The 18,665-nt window shown below is 55.4% G+C and overlaps 3 pseudogenes; 2 read left to right on the forward strand and 1 right to left on the reverse strand.

Annotated features, from left to right (window-relative positions):
- Window positions 1-14,137, forward strand: part of LOC139603885 (zinc finger protein 774-like) — a 30,494-nt pseudogene extending 16,357 nt beyond the window's left edge.
- Window positions 1-18,665, reverse strand: part of LOC139603950 (zinc finger protein 271-like) — an 82,555-nt pseudogene that overhangs the window by 1,026 nt on the left and 62,864 nt on the right.
- LOC139603889 (zinc finger protein 436-like) overlaps window positions 3,843-18,665 on the forward strand; it is a 29,967-nt pseudogene continuing 15,144 nt past the window's right edge.

Genomic DNA, 18,665 nt, shown 5'->3' on the forward strand with positions numbered 1-18,665 from the left:
GTGGCTCTTTCCTCCTCAGAGCACCCTGGGCTGGGTTTGCAGCCCTTCCTCCTGCAGGATCTACAGGGATTTTCCTCCCCATTGGCTTCCTGCGCCGTGGAGCCGCTCAAAACAGCCTCTTCCACCAGGTTCTGCCGTGAGCATTTGTCCTCCCTGCTCTCCATGCTCAGCTCCTGCTCTGGGGGAGGAAGGACAAGGACAGCATGGGATTTGCCTCCGTGCCACAGGCAAGGGCAACGAGATCCCCTCAGGGCTGTGCTGCAGCTGGGTGCTGTGCTGAGCTGGGAGATGGAGCAGCACAGAGGGGAAAGGGGCACTGACTTCCTCCTCACCTGCCTCAGTGTCCCGGGACATCTTCCTCTTTCTTGCAGCCTCCTTCTCCATCCAGCCAAGGGTTTGGGAATGGAAAACCCTGCTTTGGGGAAAAACAAGGGATGAGCACACAGAGTTCGAAGGTCCTTCTGCCTAAGTACATCTCTAGAAGTCACCAGGCATAAAAACATCCCAAACACCAAGATTTACCACTGAAAATGACTCCCAGGTGTTCTGTGTCCCTGGTCTCTCCCCTTTGGTGTTTGGGCGTTCCCCCTGTCCCAGCTGCTGGGGGTCACACTTGCACACTTGGATTGGGGATCCCCTGTCTACTCAGTCCCCACCCACCCCAATCTGTTGGGAGTCCCAGAAATCAAAAAAAAAAAAAAAAAAAAAAAAAAAAAAAAAAAAAAAAAAAAAAAAAAAATTCCTCCCTTTTCCATCTCCCCAGCAGCTGGGATGCTTGAAGTTTTGAGGTCTGCGTGCTTCCTTCTCCTTTCCTTGATGCTCCTTTGTCCCTCCTCTCCCTCCCCCTCCTCTTCCATCCCTCCTCCTCCCTAACACCACCTCTTTCTCCTCCTTCATCCCTGCCCTTCCCTCCCTCCTCCTCCCCCAGCAGCAGCCACACCCTCGGTGCCCCGTTCCCGCAGCCCTCGCAGCCCGCGGCAGCAGCGGCGATGGAGCCGGGCCAGGTCGGCATGGGCAGTGCGGGGCTCTCGGCTGCTCCCAGCCGCTGCAGGCAGGGGGAACCTGGCCCGGGCCAAAGGAGAGGCAAACTGGGCAAACTGGGGGCTGCACATCCAAACTGGGCCTTGCTGGGGACCCTGCCTGGCCAATGCCAGCCCTTGGGGCTCCTCTTGGCATATGCGCCAGGGGAACACGCACACAGGGCTGGGGGATCCCAGCAGTGGCAGCACTGCCAGAGACTGGGCTGCACTGGGATCATACGGGAGTGACTGGGAATGCCTGTGAGCATGCTGAGGGACACTGGGATATACCAGTAGTGTCTGTTAACCATACTCGGGTGACTAGAACCACACTGGGAACAGGTGGGACCATGCTGGAGAGAACTGGGACCCCATGCTGGGAGCAAGTGGGAATGACTGGGTGTACACTGCGAACAACTGGGCATGACTGGGACCATGCTGGCAGGGACTGGGATCATCTATGGAGTACCTGGGACTATACTGGGGCAACTGGGATCACACTGGGAGGAACAGAGAGTGACTGGAACCTTGCTGGGGGCTACTGGGATCCTACTGGGACCACAGTAGGAGGAGCTGGCCAATGCTGGGAGTGACTGGCATCATACTGAGTCATAATGGCAGCAACTGGGACTGCACTGAGGGTGACTGGGAGTGGCTGTGAGCAACTGGCATCAGGCTGGAAGCAACTCAGGGCAACTGGGAGTGACTGTGAACATGCTGGGAGTAACTGGTATATACTGGGAGAGACTGAAACCACACTAGGGGTAAATGGGAGCAACTGGAACCACACAGGATGATCATGGGAGCAGCTGTGCCCATGCTGGGTCATACTGGGAGTGACTGGGAAGGTGCTGGCCCTGACTGGAACCATACTGGAAGCGACTGGGAGCAACAGGGCCCACACTGGGAGTAACAGGGAGTCACTCTGAGCATGACTGCAATAACACTGGGAGTATCTGGGACTAACTGGGGTCATACTGGGGGTGACTGGAACATGCTGGGAGTGACTACTGGTACTGCTGGTGTCATCCTGGGAGCCACTGGGATCATATTTTGGGCAACTGCCAGAAACTGGGATCATGCTGGAGGCAACTGGGAGGAACTGGGAAAGACTGGGATCATTCTGAGCTAACTAGAACTGTACTAGGCACACTGGGACATGCTGGGAATGTCTGTGACCATACTGGGGGGACTGGAAGTACACAGGGAACAGCTGGGACCATGCTGGGGGCAACTGGGAGTGAGTGGGACCTTGCTGAGAGGAACTGGGACTATTCTAGGGACAACTGGGATCATGCTGGGAGGAACAGGGAACAACTGGAACTACACTGGAGGCAACGGGGATCATACTGGGATCACAGTGGGAGCAGCTGGGATCCAGCAGCTGGATCTCACCCAGCATGCTGGGTGAGACTGGGATCGCACTGAGGGTGACTGGAATCATACTGGGATTGACTGGGAGCAGCTGTCAGCAACTGGAATCATGCTGAAAGTAACTGGGGGGAAGTGGGAGTGACTGGGAGCATGCTGGGGGGGACTGGGATATACTGGGGGAGACAGGGAGTGACTGGGAACATACTGGAGGCTCCTGGGGTCATGCTGGCATTGACAGGGAGCAACTGGGATCACACTGGGAGCACTGGCATCATACTGGGAGTGACTGGAAGTGACTGGAGTTAGACCACGAGTGACTGGGATCATACTGGGAGTGACTGGGATCATACTGGGAGTAACTACAATTGGACTGGGATTGTAGGGGGTGTGATTGGTCCCTGTCTGGGGGGTGCTGGGAGCTACCAGGCGCATGCTGGGAGCCGACTGCGCAGCCACTGGGAGGAACTGGGAGCAACTGGGAATGGCAGGATGCAGCTGCAGCAGTGGCAGCTCCCCGGTGGCCCCGTGCCAGTGCTGCTCGTGGTGCCAGCCCTGGCTGTGCCGAGATCCCGCTGGAAGGGAATCCCAGCCAGGGACCCCATGGACACCAACTGGGGGAACCCCGGGCCGGGCTCCGACAGCGCCAAGGGCAGGGAACTCAGGGACGGGAGAACTGGGGGGACACCGACGGGGCTGGGGGGCATAGGGGAACCAAAGAGGGAACGGGAGAGCTGGGAGAGCAGGGAACGGGGTTTGTGGGTTCCAGGAGTGAGAAAAGGGGAGGCTGCGGTGGGTAGAGGTGGGACGGGCTGGGTTAAGGGGGTTCCTGCATCCAGGAAAGGGAGCTCCAAGGGTCCCCAGTGTTTCCCATTCCCAGCAAAAGGTAGAAAACCCGGGATGGCTGGGAATAGGGGTCCCGGGTGTCCTCGGCGTTGAGGAGAGGAGGGGCTGGGGGCTGGGAAAGGCAGGAATAGGGGTCCAGGGGGTCTCTGGGTAAGGGAAAAGGGGGCTCTGGGGGCTGGGAGAGGCGGGATGGCCGGGAAGGGGGTGTGGGGGTTGTTGGTGCCGGATAAGGGGTTGCAGGGTGGATCCCATGCCTAGGAATGGGGGTGCGGGGGGATCCCAGCGCCCAGGAATGGGGTTTCAGGGGCCGTTCGGTGCACCGGGATGGGCGATCAGAGAGTCCCGGTGCCGGAAGTCCCCCTCAGCTCTCGCTGCCACCCCGGGCCCCAGGAGAGCCCCCAGCCCCAGCGCTGGAGCCATCGTGCTGCTCCTCCTCACTCCCAGTATGATCCCAGTATGGTCCCAGTAGAACTCAGTCAACCAGAAGCTGCTCCCAAGATGATCCCAGTACAGCCCAGTCACCCCACTCCTGCCAGCCCCCCCCCCCCCCCCCCCCCCCCCACCTCGCTCCGTTCCGACCCGTCCCGGCGCCACCCCTGCTCCTCCCGCGGGCTGTGAGGGCTCCGGGACCGGGGGGGGAGGAGGAGGGAGGGAGGGAGGGAGGAAGAGGCGGAGCGGCAGCAGGAAGCGATGGGAGCAGAGGACGGCCGGAATCGCGCGGCTCCGGCGCTGCCTGAACTCGCCGCACCGCGGGAGCATCGCCCCCCATCCCGCAGGTGCCCGGGGAGGTTCCCCCCTGTCCCAGCTGCTGGGGGTCACGCTTGGACTGGGGATCCCCCGTCTACTCGGCCCCAGCCCTCCCCCATCTGCTGGGAGTCCCAGCAATGCCAAAAGCTCCCCCCTCTTCCCTCTCCCCATTTCGGGATGCCGGGGCCTTTTGGGCTCCCGGGCTCCCTTCTCCCCTCATTCTCTGCTCTGCGCTGCAGCGGCTCCAAGGAGTCCCCCCTGCCCCTCTCCAGGCTCTTGAGGCTCCCGCCAATGGCGGCGCTCCCCCCTCTCTGGCCTCCCCACTTTGGCCTCCTCGGGGACACAGAGCTCTGCTCCTCCAGGCTGCCTCTGCCGGCAGCCGCCACCGCCACCCCCCGATGTCCCCCCGAGGGGCCTTTTCCGCTCAGCTTTGGACTTCTTCATTCTCCAAACATCCCCCCAAAAACCCAACTGGGAGCAACTGGGAGTGACTGGGAACATGCTGGAGAGAACTGGGCTACACTGGGAGATGCTGGGAGTGACTGGAACAAAAGTAAGGGTGAAAGGAACAACTGGAATCATGTGGAGCACAACTGGTTCACACTGGCAGGGACTGGGAGCACACTGGGCTCATCTTTGGATCATACTGGGAGGGACTGGACTAATACTGGGAGTATTTGAGAGCAACTGGGAGCACACCCTGCACATCATCCCCCATACTGGGCCTGACTGGGAGCAACTGGGAGCACGCTGGCAGCAAATGGCATCATACTGGGACTGACTGGGCTGATCTAGGAAGCAACTGGAACCATGCTGGAGGTAGATGGGACCATACTGAGAGAGACTGGATGCAACTGGGACCACACTGGGAGGGCTGGCATGTGACTGGGATCAAACTGGAGCTTACTGGGATCATATTGGGGTTGAAAGGGAGCAACTGGGATCACACTTTGGGCTACTGGGAGCAGCTGAAGAAAACTGGGATCATGCTGCAAGCAAACTGGAGGAACTGGGAAGGACTGGATGCATGCTGGGGGCAACTGGGATATTCTGGGCATGACTGGGGGATCATACTGGGATAACTGACACCTTACTGGGGCCACTAGCAGTGCCTGGAAATGACTACAGACATGCTGGGGGCAACTGGGATATACTGGGAGTGTCTGGAACCATGCTGGGGGGACTGGAACCACTCTGGGAACAACTGGGACCATGCTGGGGAGAACTGGGACCACACTGGGGGCAACTGGGAGTGAGTGGGACCATGCTGGGAGGAACTGGGATCATATGGGGAGTGACTGGGACGAGAGCAGGGACAACTGTGTTCAACTGGGACCATACTGGGAGTGTCTGTAACCATTGGGGAGTAATGGAAGCACACTGGGAACAGCTGGGCCCATGCTGGGGGCAACTGGGATCACACTGGGGGCACTGGCATCAGACTGGGAGTGCCTGGGAACAACTGGAATTAGACTGCAAGTGACTGGGATCATACTGGGAGTGGCTACACTCATACTGGGATTATACTGGATGTGAATGGAACCCGACTGGGGCTTACTGGGAGCTACTGGGCCCATGTTGGGAGGAAAATGGGGATATATTGGGAGCAACTGGGATTGGCTGGAAGGTACTGGAACCATGCTGAGGGGACTGAGACTATAACTGGGGCAACTGGGAGTTACTCGGAAAGACTGGGATCCTTCTGAGGTAACTAGAACCTTACTGGGGCAACTGGGATATACTGGGAATGTCTGTAACCTTACTGGGGGGACTGGAATCACACTGGGAACAGCAGGGATCTTGCTGGGGACAACTCAGACCATGCTTGGGGCAACTGGGCATGACTGGGACCCTGCTGGGAGGGACTGGGACTAATCTCAGGTTAACTGGGATCATAATGGGAGGAACTGGGAACAACTGGAACTCTGTTGGGGGCAAATGGAATCAAACTTGAATCACAGTGAGAGCAGCTGGGTCCATGCTGGGTTAGACTGGGATCACACTGACAGTGACTGGAATCATGCTGGGATTGACTGGGAGTGGCTGTGAGCAACTGGAATTGTGCTGAACCCAACTGGGAGAAAGTGGGAGTGACGGGGAGCATGCTGGGGGTGACTGGGATATATTGGGAGACACAGGGAGTCACTGGGATCACACCAGAGGCTACTGGGGTCATGTTGGCATTGACAGGGAGCAACTGGAATCACACTGGTGGCACTGGCATCAGACTGGGAGTGACTGGGATCATACTGGGAGTGGCTACAATCATACTGGGATTAGAGTGGGTGTGATTGGACCCTGACTGGGGGTTACTGGGATCTACAGGGCCCATGCTGGGAGCCAACTGGGGACATAATTAGAGGAACTGGGAGACAACTGGGGGCAAGTGAACCACCCTGAGGGAACTGGGAGTGCCTGGCAATGACTGCCAGAATGTTCAGGGCAGCTGAGATGTACTGGGAGTGTCTTGAGACCATAGATGTGGTGACTGGGACCAGACTGGGAGCAACTGGGAATGTGCTGGGGGAACTGGGAACATGCTGGCGGCAAGTGGGAGAGTCTGGGATCATACTGGGAGCAACAGGGTTCCTTCAGGGAGTGAGGGGAAGTGACCAGGCTCATACTGGGAGAGACTGGGATCATACTGGGAGTGACTAGGACTGTGCTAGGGGCAACTGAGAGAACTGGGAACACCCTGGATGCAAGTGGGAGGAACTGGAAGCAACTGGGACTGTGCTGGGAGCAAATTGCATCATCATAGAGAATGACTGGGAGTGACTGGGCTCATACCGGGAGCAGCCACTGCCGGCACCGGCACCCCTGAACCCCTTTCCCGGCCATCCCGCCTCTCCAGCCCCAGCACCCCCCATTGCCGGGGTCCCGGCAATCCCAGGGGTCCCCCCCTCTCGGGGTCCCCGCTTTGCCCTTCTGGGGCTCTCCTCTCTCTGGGCTCCCGCTCGGTGAAGCCGCAGCTACTCCTGGGGCTCCCCAGAACCGGTGTCCCCCCGCCGGGGCCGCCTCTCCCAAGCGGTCCCCACATGGCCCCGGCAGAGCTCGGAGGGCCCGGCTGGGAAGCCCAACCCCCACTGCGGGGGGACCCGCATCCCCCCGCCCCCCGCTGGGGCTCTGCCGCCACCCACACCGGGACCCCCAAAAACACCTCCCGGGGACCCCTGATGTCCCCCCGAGGGCCATCTGCGGCTCGGCTTTGGAGCCCTGCCAGCTGCAAACATCCCCCCAAAAAAAAACCAAACCCAGGCACCCCCCAGGATATTTGGGCCGAGCTCCCCCTGCCCAGGCACTTACGAGATGGGGGGCGATGCTCCCGGGGCTGTGGCGACTCCAGGGAGTGCCCGGGCCACGAGATTCTCCCTCTCCTCTTGTGTTGCGGCCGCTTGGCCTCTTCCTTCCTCCCTCCTCCTCCTCCCCTGTTCCCGAAGGCTGAACCTTGAGGGGAAAGGGGGCAGGGAAAGGGCAGGGAACTGTGAGGGGAAAGGGGTGGGGCCAAGGGGACGCGCGATCCTGAAAGGGCCTGGTTTGGTTTAAAGTCACCCAAAAGGGCCTCAAATTCAGCCTACATCAACCAAGTTTGGCCTATAATCAGTCAAAGAGGATTAAAATTATCCAAATGGGTCTAAAATCCAACCAAAGGGGACTAAAATTGCCCAAACTGGTTGACACCTCCCTCAAATGGCCTAAAATCACCCTTAAATCTCCAAAATGGGTTTCAAATCCACCCTGAAAGTACCTGCTTTGGCCTAAAATCTCCCGAAGGCGCCTAAAATCCATCCAGATTTAACAAAAATCACCTAAATTGACATAAAATCACCGAAACCAGCCTGAAACCAACAGAAGAGGACCTCAAATCATCCTAAATGACTTGGTTTGACCTAAAATTACACAATGAAGCAGAAGACCTACTCAAATGAACCCAAAATTACCAAATAAAGGGACTCAAAATCACTCACACAGGATTAAATTCACCCATGTGGGCCTCAAATCGTCCAAAGGGATCCAAAATCTTCCCCTCAAACCCACCAGATTCGGCCTCAAATCAGCCAAAGGGGCCTAAAATCCCCCCGGCGAGGCTGGGAATGCCCGCAAGGGATCCGAGCCCACCCTAACCCTGCCCAGGCCGGCCCAAAATGCCCCCGAGGGGCCGAGCCTGAGGCCGAGCCCAGGATGGGCTCCGGGCTCGCTCCAGGCCCTCCGTGCTCGCTCCGGGGAGTTTTGGCCGCGGCCCCGGACGGGCCTGGGCGGGACTGGGAGGGACCAGGGAGGGCCGGGCAGGGCTAGGGCATTTGGGGCTTTCTTGGGCTGCGGGAGTTTGTGGGGAGCTCAGGGGCGATTATTGGGGTTTTCCGAGAGAAGGATTGGGTTTTGGGGAGGTGCAGAATTTTCAGGGATTTTGGGGGGTTTTATTGACACGTTGGGGGGGTTTATTGGCATTTGGGGGGGGTGTGTTTCTCGAGGTTTTTGGGGGTTCATTGAATCTTTTTTTGTTTTGGTTTGGGTTTTTTTATAATTTTGGTGGGATTACTGGGATTTTGTGAGGATTTTTTGGGATTCTCTTAAATTTTTGGGGATTTTTTTGGAATTTCTGTGGGATTTGGGGTGGTTTTCTTGGAATTCTGGAGGCATTTAGTGGGATTCTTTGGAGGTCAGGGTTTTTTAACGAAAATTTTGGGGGGTTTTTGGGGATTTTTGTGGAGTTTTGCAGGGGTTTTGTGGTCTTCTTTGGGTGTTGCCAGGATTTCTTTTGGTCTTCTGTGGGATTTTATGGGGTTTCATGTGGTTTTGGGGACATTTTTGGGGGATTTGTGGGGCTTAATTAGGATTTTGGGGATTTGTTGGGATTTCAAGACATTTTGTGGACTTTTAATGGGATTTTAGAGTGTTCTAATGGGATTTTGTGATCTTTAGTTGGGATTTCGTAGGTTTTATTGGGACTCTCGGGGGTTTTAAGGAGATTTTGGTGCCTCTCAGCCCTTCCCCACACCTGGGGACAACCCCAGAGCCCTCCCAGACCACACAAGGACCCCCAAAATTCCACAAAATGTACCCTAAAGCCCCTAAAAATCAGAATAAAATGCTCCAAAATACCACAGAATCCTACAAAATCTCAGTGGAACTCACCAAAGTTAAAAAAAATCTCCCAAAAATTTCAATAAACCCCCCCCAAAAAACAAAACCCCACCTAAACCCCAATAAAATCTCCCAAAATCCAAATTCCCCAAATCCATAAATGCCCCAAAATCCTGTAATCCCCCAAAACCAAATAATTATCTCCAAAAACCCCATAATTCCTCCTAAACTCCCAATAAAATCCCCCAAAACTCAAAAAAGCCTCACCCAAATCCCCCAAAACCCTCCCAAAAATTGCCTCAAAAATGCCCCAAAATTCCAAAAAGTCCCCAGAACACCCCCAAACCCCCCCAAGCCCTTCCAAAGATCCCCAAATGTCCCAAAAATCCCTAAATCTCAAAAAAAGCCCCCCAAAATCCCCCCAGAACCCCCAGACTCACCAGGGGCCATCCTGGATCAGGGGGTGTGGTGGTTTGACAGGAAATATGTTTTCTGGGATGCTGTGGTCAGGCCAATGGGTCTCAGATTTTAATATTGGCACCTAGTGTGGCCATTGGGACATTGGATCCGCCTCTGAGAACACAGGGTTAAAAGCAGGGCTCTCCCCTAGGAGGCTATTTTGGATTTCCGGTGGGAAAGAGTTCGGGTCTTGCCCCCCCCCCCCCCCCCCTCCCCCCAGTTCCCGGCTGGGCGGGGGGCGGGGAAGCCACATGGCCATGAGGTAGGCCTGGCCCAAGGGTGGAGGAGAGAGAGAAGCACCAGGAGTTTGTTTAGCCAGGTACCAGGCAGCCCCCCGCTCAGAGAGAGAGAGAGTGCCGGTGCCGAGGACTGTTATCTTGAAATTGATGTGTCCGGCCACTTGTAAGAGCTTTTAACCCTTTTGTGGACAATGAAAACTCTTCAGAGCATTGACCTCTCCTGGAGGGGGATGGAGCAGAAGATGAAGAGGGAACTGAGTAAGAGTTGGAGGTCTGAGCAAGGGAGAGATCTGAAAAGAATAGAGAAGAATTCAGGTGGAAGAGATGATGGAGTAGCTTATGCTGGACTCTTTGTGTAGCCATGGACAGAGCCATGTTTCCTTGTGATACAGAGACTGCATTCTAGGGGGAGGCAATGCCTCAGAACCAAGAGGGTTCGGTGTTGGTACCCCTCGGCCCCAGGGGGTGAAATATGGGGGGACTGATGTCCCAAAGTTGAGACTGTGCCTTTTTGCAGTGGGACGAAGCATCCTTAAAAGTCGACCCTAGAAGCAGCTCTGGTCCGTGTTCAGTGGTGAGAGTGCTGGACATGAAAGGAAGAGGTCCCCATTGGCACAAGAAGGACTCCTTCTCCTCTTGATGAACTGAGGATGGAGTATTCTGAAGGGTGGTGCCGGACTGAGAGTCGATGATTTGGGGGATGTATTGTATTGGGAATTTGGTGGGGAGGAGGAGGAGATGTATTTGTGAAGTTTTCATTTTCCTTGTGTGTTTCTTTTTTTCTTTTTTCTTTTTTTCCTTTCCCTTGTAGTTTAGTTAATAATTTTTTTTTTCCTAAGTGGGAGCCTGCTTTGCTTATTCCTGGTCCCATCTCACAGCAGAAACCAGGGAGAGGGTATTCTCATGGGGGGTACTAGCATTGTGCCAGTGTCAAACCATGACAGTGGGCACCAGCCGGTGGAACAGGAGCCACTTCAGGGGGCCCCTGGAGCTTTTTGGGGAGGGGGCACCATGGGAGACCCCCCAAAAACGGGGGGAGGGGGAACCCCTGCTGTGCCCCCTCCCCCCGAAACACCCAGACCCCGGTTCAGGGTGGGCCTGGGACCCCCATGCCTCCAGCATGGCTCCAGTTGCTTCCTAGATCAGCCCAGTCAGTCCCAGTATGATGCCATTTGCTGCCAGCGTGCTCCCAGTTAGGCCCAGTATGTGCAGGGTGTGTTCCCAGTCGCTCTTAAATACTCCCAGTATTAGTCCAGTCCCTCCCAGTATGATTAAAATATGGCCCCAGTGTGCTCCCAGTCCCTGCCAGAATAAACCAGTTGTGCTCCACATGGTTCCAGTTGCTCTCTTTCACCCTTACTTTTGTTCCAGTCACTCCCAGTATGTCCCAGTGTAGCCCAGTTCTCTCCAGCATGTTCCCAGTCACTCCCAGTTGCTCCCAGTTGGTTTTTTTGGGGGGATGTTTGGAGAATGAAGAAGTCCAAGGCTGAGCGGAAAAGGCCCCTCGGGGGGACATCGGGGGGTGGCGGTGGCGGCTGCCGGCAGAGGCAGCCTGGAGGAGCAGAGCCCTGTGTCCCCCAGGAGGCCAAAGTGGGGAGGCCAGAGAGGGGGGAGCGCCACCATTGGCGGGAGCCTCAAGAGCCTGGAGAGGGGCAGGGGGGACTCCTTGGAGCCGCTGCAGCCCAGAGCAGAGAATGAGGGGAGCCCAGGAGCCTAAAAGGCCCCAGCATCCCGAAATGGGGAGAGCTAAGAGGGGGGAGCTTTTGGCATTGCTGGGACTGCCAGCAGCCTGGGCAGGGCAGGCACCCAATCCAAGCATGACCCCAGCAGCTGGGACAGGGGGGAACCCCCAAACACCAAAGGGGAGGGACCAGGGATGGGGAACTCCTAGGAGGGTTTTTCAGGGCTGAATCTTGGTGTTTGGGAGGTTTTTCTGGAGCCCAGATGGCCGGTGACTTGTAGAGATGGACTTGGGCAGAGGGACCTTCAGAATCAACGTGCTGATCCCTTGTTTTCCCCAAACCAGGATTTCCCATTGCTAAACCCTGGGAGGCTGCGAGGAAGAGGAAGATGCCCCGGGACACTGAGGCAGGTGAGCAGGAAGTCAGTGTCTCTGGAATCCTTAAAATCAGAGGATTTTGGGTAAAGCTGCAAAAGACAAGCCTCAGAGACAGTAGAACTGTGATTAGAGTTTGCAGCAGCTGTAAGATTGGTCTGCAGAAAAATTATATAAGAAGGAGAAAGTAAGGAGAAATAGAACAATGGTCTGTGCCTTAATGCTTATCTAGACTAACTCCCTAACCTGCAGAAAAGTATATCTAGCAAGATATTAGGAATTTCCAAGCTTAATAATGGAGCTCTGTGCATCGTGTTTTAAGGCTTACAAGCAGGTATTTGAAATAAGCAAGCATTTTTTTAACCGGATAGAACTATGGTCAATATGCTTTTGCTTTGTGTGATTGGTCAAAACCCTTTTAACGTAAGTTTTAACATTAAGTTCTTTGTCTCCCACCTGGGATGTGAGCTGCTGGCATGTTCCCACTGTCATAACCAAGTAATGAGACTGATGCTGGAAAATAAAACAGCTCAAGACGCGTTCCTAGCAGTCCCATCCTGTTTGTGATTTGTGCACAGCCCCTAGCTGGCGATGAGTGTCCCTTTCTCCTCTGTGCTGCTGCATCTCCCAGCCCAGCACGGCCCTCGGCTGCAGCACAGCCCTGGGGGGATCTCGTTGCCCTTGCCTGTGGCATGGAGGCAAATCCCATCCTGTCCTTGTCCTTCCTCCCCCAGAGCAGGAGCTGAGCATGGAGAGCAGGGAGGACAAATGCCCGCGGCAGAACCTGGTGGCAGAGGCCGTTTTGAGTGGCTCCACGGCGCAGGAAGCCAACGCGGAGGAAAAGCCCTGGAGATGCCGCACGAGGAGGGGCTGCAAACGCAGATGGCGGGGATGTGAGGGGGAAAGAGCCAGCCTGGGCCGGGAAGGCGGCCGGAGATGGAGCCAGAGCTCGGAGCTGGTGCTCCATGAGCAGCTCCATGATGGGGTGAAGCCCCACACATGCATGGAGTGTGGGAAGAGCTTCAAGTGGAGCTCTGACCTGATCAAGCACCAAAGGACCCACACTGGGGAACGGCCCTATGAGTGTGATCAATGCAGGAAGAGGTTTCAGACCAGCTCCAATCTCCTCCTGCACCAGCACACACACACAGAGGAGAGGCCCTTCCGCTGCCCTGACTGCGGGCAGGGCTTCAGGCGAAACACACATCTTGTCAGGCACCAGCGCATCCACACTGGGGAGAGGCCCCACGAGTGTGAGGAATGTGGGAAGAGCTTCAGCCGGTGCTCCAGCCTGATCCGCCACCAAAGGACCCACACTGGGGAACGGCCCTATGAGTGTGGGGAGTGTGGGAAGAGCTTCAGACAGAGCTCTAACCTGATCCAGCACCGGAACATCCACACTGGGGAACGGCCCTACAAGTGTGGGGAATGTGGGAAGAGCTTCAGCCAGCATTCCTACCTGCTCTGCCACCAAAAGATCCACACAGGGGAGAGGCCCTATGAGTGTGATAAATGCAAGAAGGGGTTTCAGAGCAGCTCCAGTCTCCTCCGGCACTATCGGATTCACACAGAGGAGAGGCCCTTCCAATGCCCTGACTGCGGGAAGGGATTCCAGCGCAACTCCCACCTCATCAGACACCGGCGCATCCACACTGGGGAGAGGCCCTACGAGTGTGCCCACTGTGGGAAGAGCTTCTCACAGAGTTCTCATTTGACCCGACACCAACGGAGGCACCAGTAAGGGAAGCCCTGCGAGTGCCCTGAGTGCGGGAAGAGCTTCGTGTGCTGCTCCAGCTCCATCCTCCACTGGAGAAGGCACTTTGGGCACAGCCCTGGTGGCCCATATTCCTTATGATCCATGTTCATCCCTTAAAAACAGTCAAAACAGGGTTAAATGAAATAAATTGATCAAAGATGTCTAAAGTTCCACAATTTCAGAGGTTTTTAAGGGGGAATTGATGGTTTGGGGAAATATTCTGGAGGACTTGTGGGTTCTGGGCAGGGGGGATTTTGCGCAGTGTTCTTCATCTCTGTGCACTCCAAAAGCCAAGAAGGTCACCTCAAAACAACTGAATCCCACTTAAAACAACTGAATTTTAATTCATACGGGCTCAATCCCACTTCATAATGGCTTGTTGCCACCTCAAAAAAACTCAGTCCCATGCCAGACTCACTTGATTCCACAGCCGCCATGGTGAGATGGGGTTGGAAGGAGACTGGGAGAATTGGGATCCAAATTTGGTACGGTGGCGTGGGGATTGTGTGAGGCTGGGTGGGTGGGATGTATTTGATATCAAATAAAACTTTCAGAGTTAGTGATTTCTGTCCCATTCATTTTCAGTCCATTGCAGTTCCGTTTGCAGAGTGCCACCTTCTCAGCTGATTGTGTTTGTGTCCTCCTTTCTCTCCTGCCTCTCTTTGCCTTTCTGTTTCTCTCTCAGTGTCTCCCTTGAGCCAGGGCAGCTGCCACCAAAGACCCTGCCCTGATTTAATTCCCAGTGCAGGAGCTACAACAGCCACGGGTGAAGTTCTGAAGGCTGGCAGTGAAATGTCACTGTAGGATCTTGCTCCACTTGGCTTTCGGCCCCTTCTTAAGAGCTTTGCCTTCAAGGGCAGGAACATCTTTTCCTGGCTGGGAACTGGAATTCCAGACCCTGGGAGTGTGTGCCATGCAGGACCATACAGACTGGGATCATATGGACTGGGATCCCACAGACTGGGACTGCACCTACTGGGACCATATGGATCAGGACCATACAGACTGGGATCATGTGGACTGGGATCCTGCAGACTGGGACTGCACAGATTGGGACCATGTGGACTGGCATTTTGTAGACTGGGATTGTATGGGTTGGGATTGTACAGACTGGAATCATGTGGACCAGGATTTCACAGGCTGGGACCATAGGGATTAGGAGCAGAGACTGAGATCACACAAACTGGACCATATGGACCAGGATGGCTGCACCAGATCAATGTGAACCAAGGGGATCCCACGCAGCCAAAACTCCCCGGAATGAACGCAGAGGTCCAGGAGGGATCCCATTTCCAATCCCATTTCCAATCCCATTTCCGATCCTGGTGCCAGTCTCAGAGTGATCCTGTCACTGATCCTGGTCCTGGTGCCCGCCTCAGTTTCCATCTCAGTCCTGGAGCACTCCTGGCGCTGATTCTGGTTCTCATGTCAATCTCAATCGCAGAGCGGTGCCGGTCCTGTTCTCAGTCCCTGTCTCAGTCCCAGAGCAGTGCCATTCTTGGCGCCAGTTGCTGGTGCTGGTTTCAGTGCTGGTCTCAGTCTTGGTCCCAGAGCGGTTCTGGACCCAGTGCTGCTACTGGTGCTGGTCTTGGTCCTCCCAGTGCCAATCTCAGTCTCAGTCCCAGTCCCAGAGCGCTGCCACTCTCGGTGCTGGTTCCGGTGACGGTCTCAGTCTCAGTCCTGGAGGGCTCCCAGTCTCGGTCCTGGTCCCGGTCCCAGAGCAGTCCCGGTGCAGGTGCTGGGTTCCAGTCTCGGTCCTGATCCCAGTCCTGGAGCGCTGCCGGTGCCAGTCCCAGTTCCAAAGCGCTCCTGGTGCTGGTCCCAGTGTCAGGCTTGGTCCCAGTCTTGGTCCCAGTGCCAGTTCTGGTGCAGGTTCTGGTCTGGGTCTCGGTCCTAGTCCTGGTGCCGGTCCTGTAGTGCTGCCAATCTCAGTTCCAGTGTCGGTCTCAGTCTTGCTGCTAGTGCTGGTTCTGCTGCTGGGTTTGGTCTTGGTCCCGGAGAATTTAGGTCCCATTTGGGTGATTTTAGGCCAAACTGGGCAGGTTTAGGGTGGATTTCAGCTCCCTTGCAGTGATTTCAAGCCTTTTAGGGTGGATCTTAGGCCTGTGTGCTGATTTTAGGCCAAATGTGGTGGGTTTGAGGGTGGATTTTAGATCCCTTTTGATGTTATATGCCCCTTTGGGTGGGGTTTGGGCCTGTTTGGGTGATTCTAGGATAAACTGGATTTTAGGTGCCTTTGGCTGATTTTAGGCTCATATGGGTGGATTTTAGGCCTCTTTGGGTAATTTTAGGTTGAACCAAGCCTTTTAACGGTGGTTTTACGTCCCTTTATGTTATAGATGGCTAATGAGATGATTTGCTCTCACAATTAAGGGATGGATACTGTATGAATATTAAGAGAAGCTTTATTGATGTGTGATTATGTTATTGCAGTCTGTTGTTTAGATGTCCCCTGTTCTCCCCACAGTCCCTTTCCTCCCTATTGTTACCATAAGACAGCCTGAGCCATCCAGGACAGGTGGAAAGAAGGCGAGAACAAAAACTTGCTCCTTGGGGAGGGGGCATGGCATGACAGCACCTGACCCTCCAATCAAGCTGCAGGAAAGCAGACTCCACCAATAAACAGCAAAGAAGAGTTGACTGACAGACTGTGGGAGGGGCCAGGGTTGGCTGATGCAATCCCGGGGTATCAAAGGCGAAGTGTCCATCTTGAGGACGAGTCAGGCACATGGTAGGCAGCCATGAGGGGAGCTCCCAGGCCTGTTCTTCCTTATTTTGTCCTTCGCTTGTAATTTTTGTTAAGGTTGAATAAACCTTTTAAAATTTTGAAAGTCAGCAGTCGTTTCTCACAGTAACCATGGGTTCCTTTCCTGGAGTTTGGTGCACAGGAGAAACACCAACCATATATTCTCAAGAGGTCAAAATGACACAAAATTTTACTGGCAAAGTACAGAAAATCAAGAAACTTTGGAAAAAGATTTAATAAAACATCCAATTCAACATAAAACACCATAGCAGTGACTTCATTAACTCAGCCCGGTGTACCTGGAAATGTTTAATCACTTCAGTTGTTGAGGTATCAAAAAATGTTCCATATCAAGAGCATTGGAAGGAGAAGACAGAGAGACAGGAAGACAGAAGCTCTATAGAAAGAAACGCACATGGCTACCAACTGCTGGGGTTCCAGCGTGGGTGAGACACAAACCCCAGCCATGGAGCCCTTGTGACACATCAAGGCCCCTCTGGAGCAAAGAAACCATTGCTGACAGTCCAGAAACTCATGGAACCAAGGGGCCGTTGTGACACTGCAGAAGAAAGGAGAACACTGTGACACTGCAGGGACTCCTGGAATCAAGGAGACCATTGGGACACTGTGGGGCCCCATGGAACCAAGGGCACAGGGAGCAGGTGTGGCTGGCTTGGCCTCCCAGGGGCCACCTGACAGCTCTGGCTGATCTTGGGATGTCAAGGGCTGCCTCTCATCAGCTCCTGGAGCACTGGGGCTCTGTGCTTTCCTTCCTATGGAAAAGAGCTGTCTGACTTTTCAGATGCCCATTGCCAAAACGGGTACTCTCCCTAAAATAATTTCCTCTATGCAAGGGCATCTTGCAAAACAAAACCTGCTAGCTCTGGCTGGCCTTGGCCTCTGGTGGTCACCTCCCATCTGCCCCTGAAACAGAAGGGCTCTGTTCCTTCATTCCTATGGAAAAGAACCAGCCTTCTTGTCCAGGGACCAAGGCCAAAATTAGAATTTGGCCTACCAAATTCTTTATATCCAAGGATTGCTCCCAGTCAAAAGTAGCCAGGACAGACAGGTCAGGCTGGCCCTGTCCTCTGATGATTTTCGTAGACTCTGAGCTGAATGTTTTCATTTGGAAACACCTTGGAGAGGGCCCAGATATGTCCCAAGGAGGGGTTTGGAGGCCTTGGGCCCATGAGCACTGTATAGGGACAAAGGAGCTCTGTGCTCGGTGGGGTGGAGCCTGAGGACAGTGGAGCAGAGCCATGAGAGTGTTTAAAGAGCGATTTCAGGGATGGTGGATCCTTTTGACATAGTGGAAAACAGCCAGAGAGAGAAAGAATTAACGCCAAGGGCAGCTGGGGAGGCCCAGAGTGGCTGCAGGAGAAAGGAATTTCCCTGTCAGGGCAGGGCTGTGGTGCAGCACGTCCCCAGCAGGAGCCTGGAGCAGCCCCAGGCTTTGTGTGGGCGGGCAGGGGCAGGCAGGAGGCAGAGCTGTCAGCAAAGGAAGGGCCCAGCCAGGTGGGGCAGCCAGGGGATGCCGAGAGCCTGCAGGGACAGAGGCCAGGGCAGGGACACCGTGGGACAGCCTGGGCTGCACAGGGCACAGGGATGGGCAGCAGCTGCAAGACAGCCCTGACAGAGCCAACCTGGGCAGCGCTTTGGCCATGGCTGCTGGGCCTGGGCCTGAGCCAGGAGGGGACAAGTGACCCTTGCAGGCCTGGGGCCTCATTGCCTCCTTGTCCCTGCTCAGCGGCCTGGCAGGGGCCGGCCCACGCTCCTGCCCTTGGCATTGCCCATCCCCACATGCCAGTGCCCATCCCGGGAAGAGCCCTGAGCAAGGAGGGAGGGACAGGATCTGCCTGGCCAGGCCCTGGGGCTCAGGCCTTGGCCCTTTGCATTCCTGGAACAAATCCAGGTTTGCTCAGCACCAGAGACACCTTTGCCTTGTTTGTCCCCAGCTGCCATCAGTGCCTCCAGTGTTCTGCTCTCCCTGGAACCCAGGGACACTTTCTCAGTCCTGTCCCTCACAGGGATTTCCTTAAAGTACAAGAAACTTCAGTATTTCAATCTCACTGTGAGCTCTTGAGAAGTCTTTGAGCCCACTCTGAGGGACTGGGTGTGATGCAAAGAGCAGCAAAGGCTCAGAGGGTGATTAAAGTCCTTGTGCTGTGTCTGTGCTGCTGAGCTGGGCCGGGCTCCTGGCCCAGAGGCAGCTCCTGGCAAGGGCAGCAGAGCTGCAGAGAGACAGCTCTGGCCAGGAGCAGCTCCTGAGCACTGCCCAGCAGGGCTGGGGCACTGCCAGGGCCCCTCAGGGACACGAGCAGGGCACAGACAGAGCTCCCAG

The sequence above is a fragment of the Agelaius tricolor genome, unplaced genomic scaffold, assembly GCF_023055355.1.
Source record: "Agelaius tricolor isolate 1412-34295 unplaced genomic scaffold, bAgeTri1.0.p SCAF_42, whole genome shotgun sequence".
Lineage (NCBI taxonomy): Eukaryota > Metazoa > Chordata > Aves > Passeriformes > Icteridae > Agelaius > Agelaius tricolor.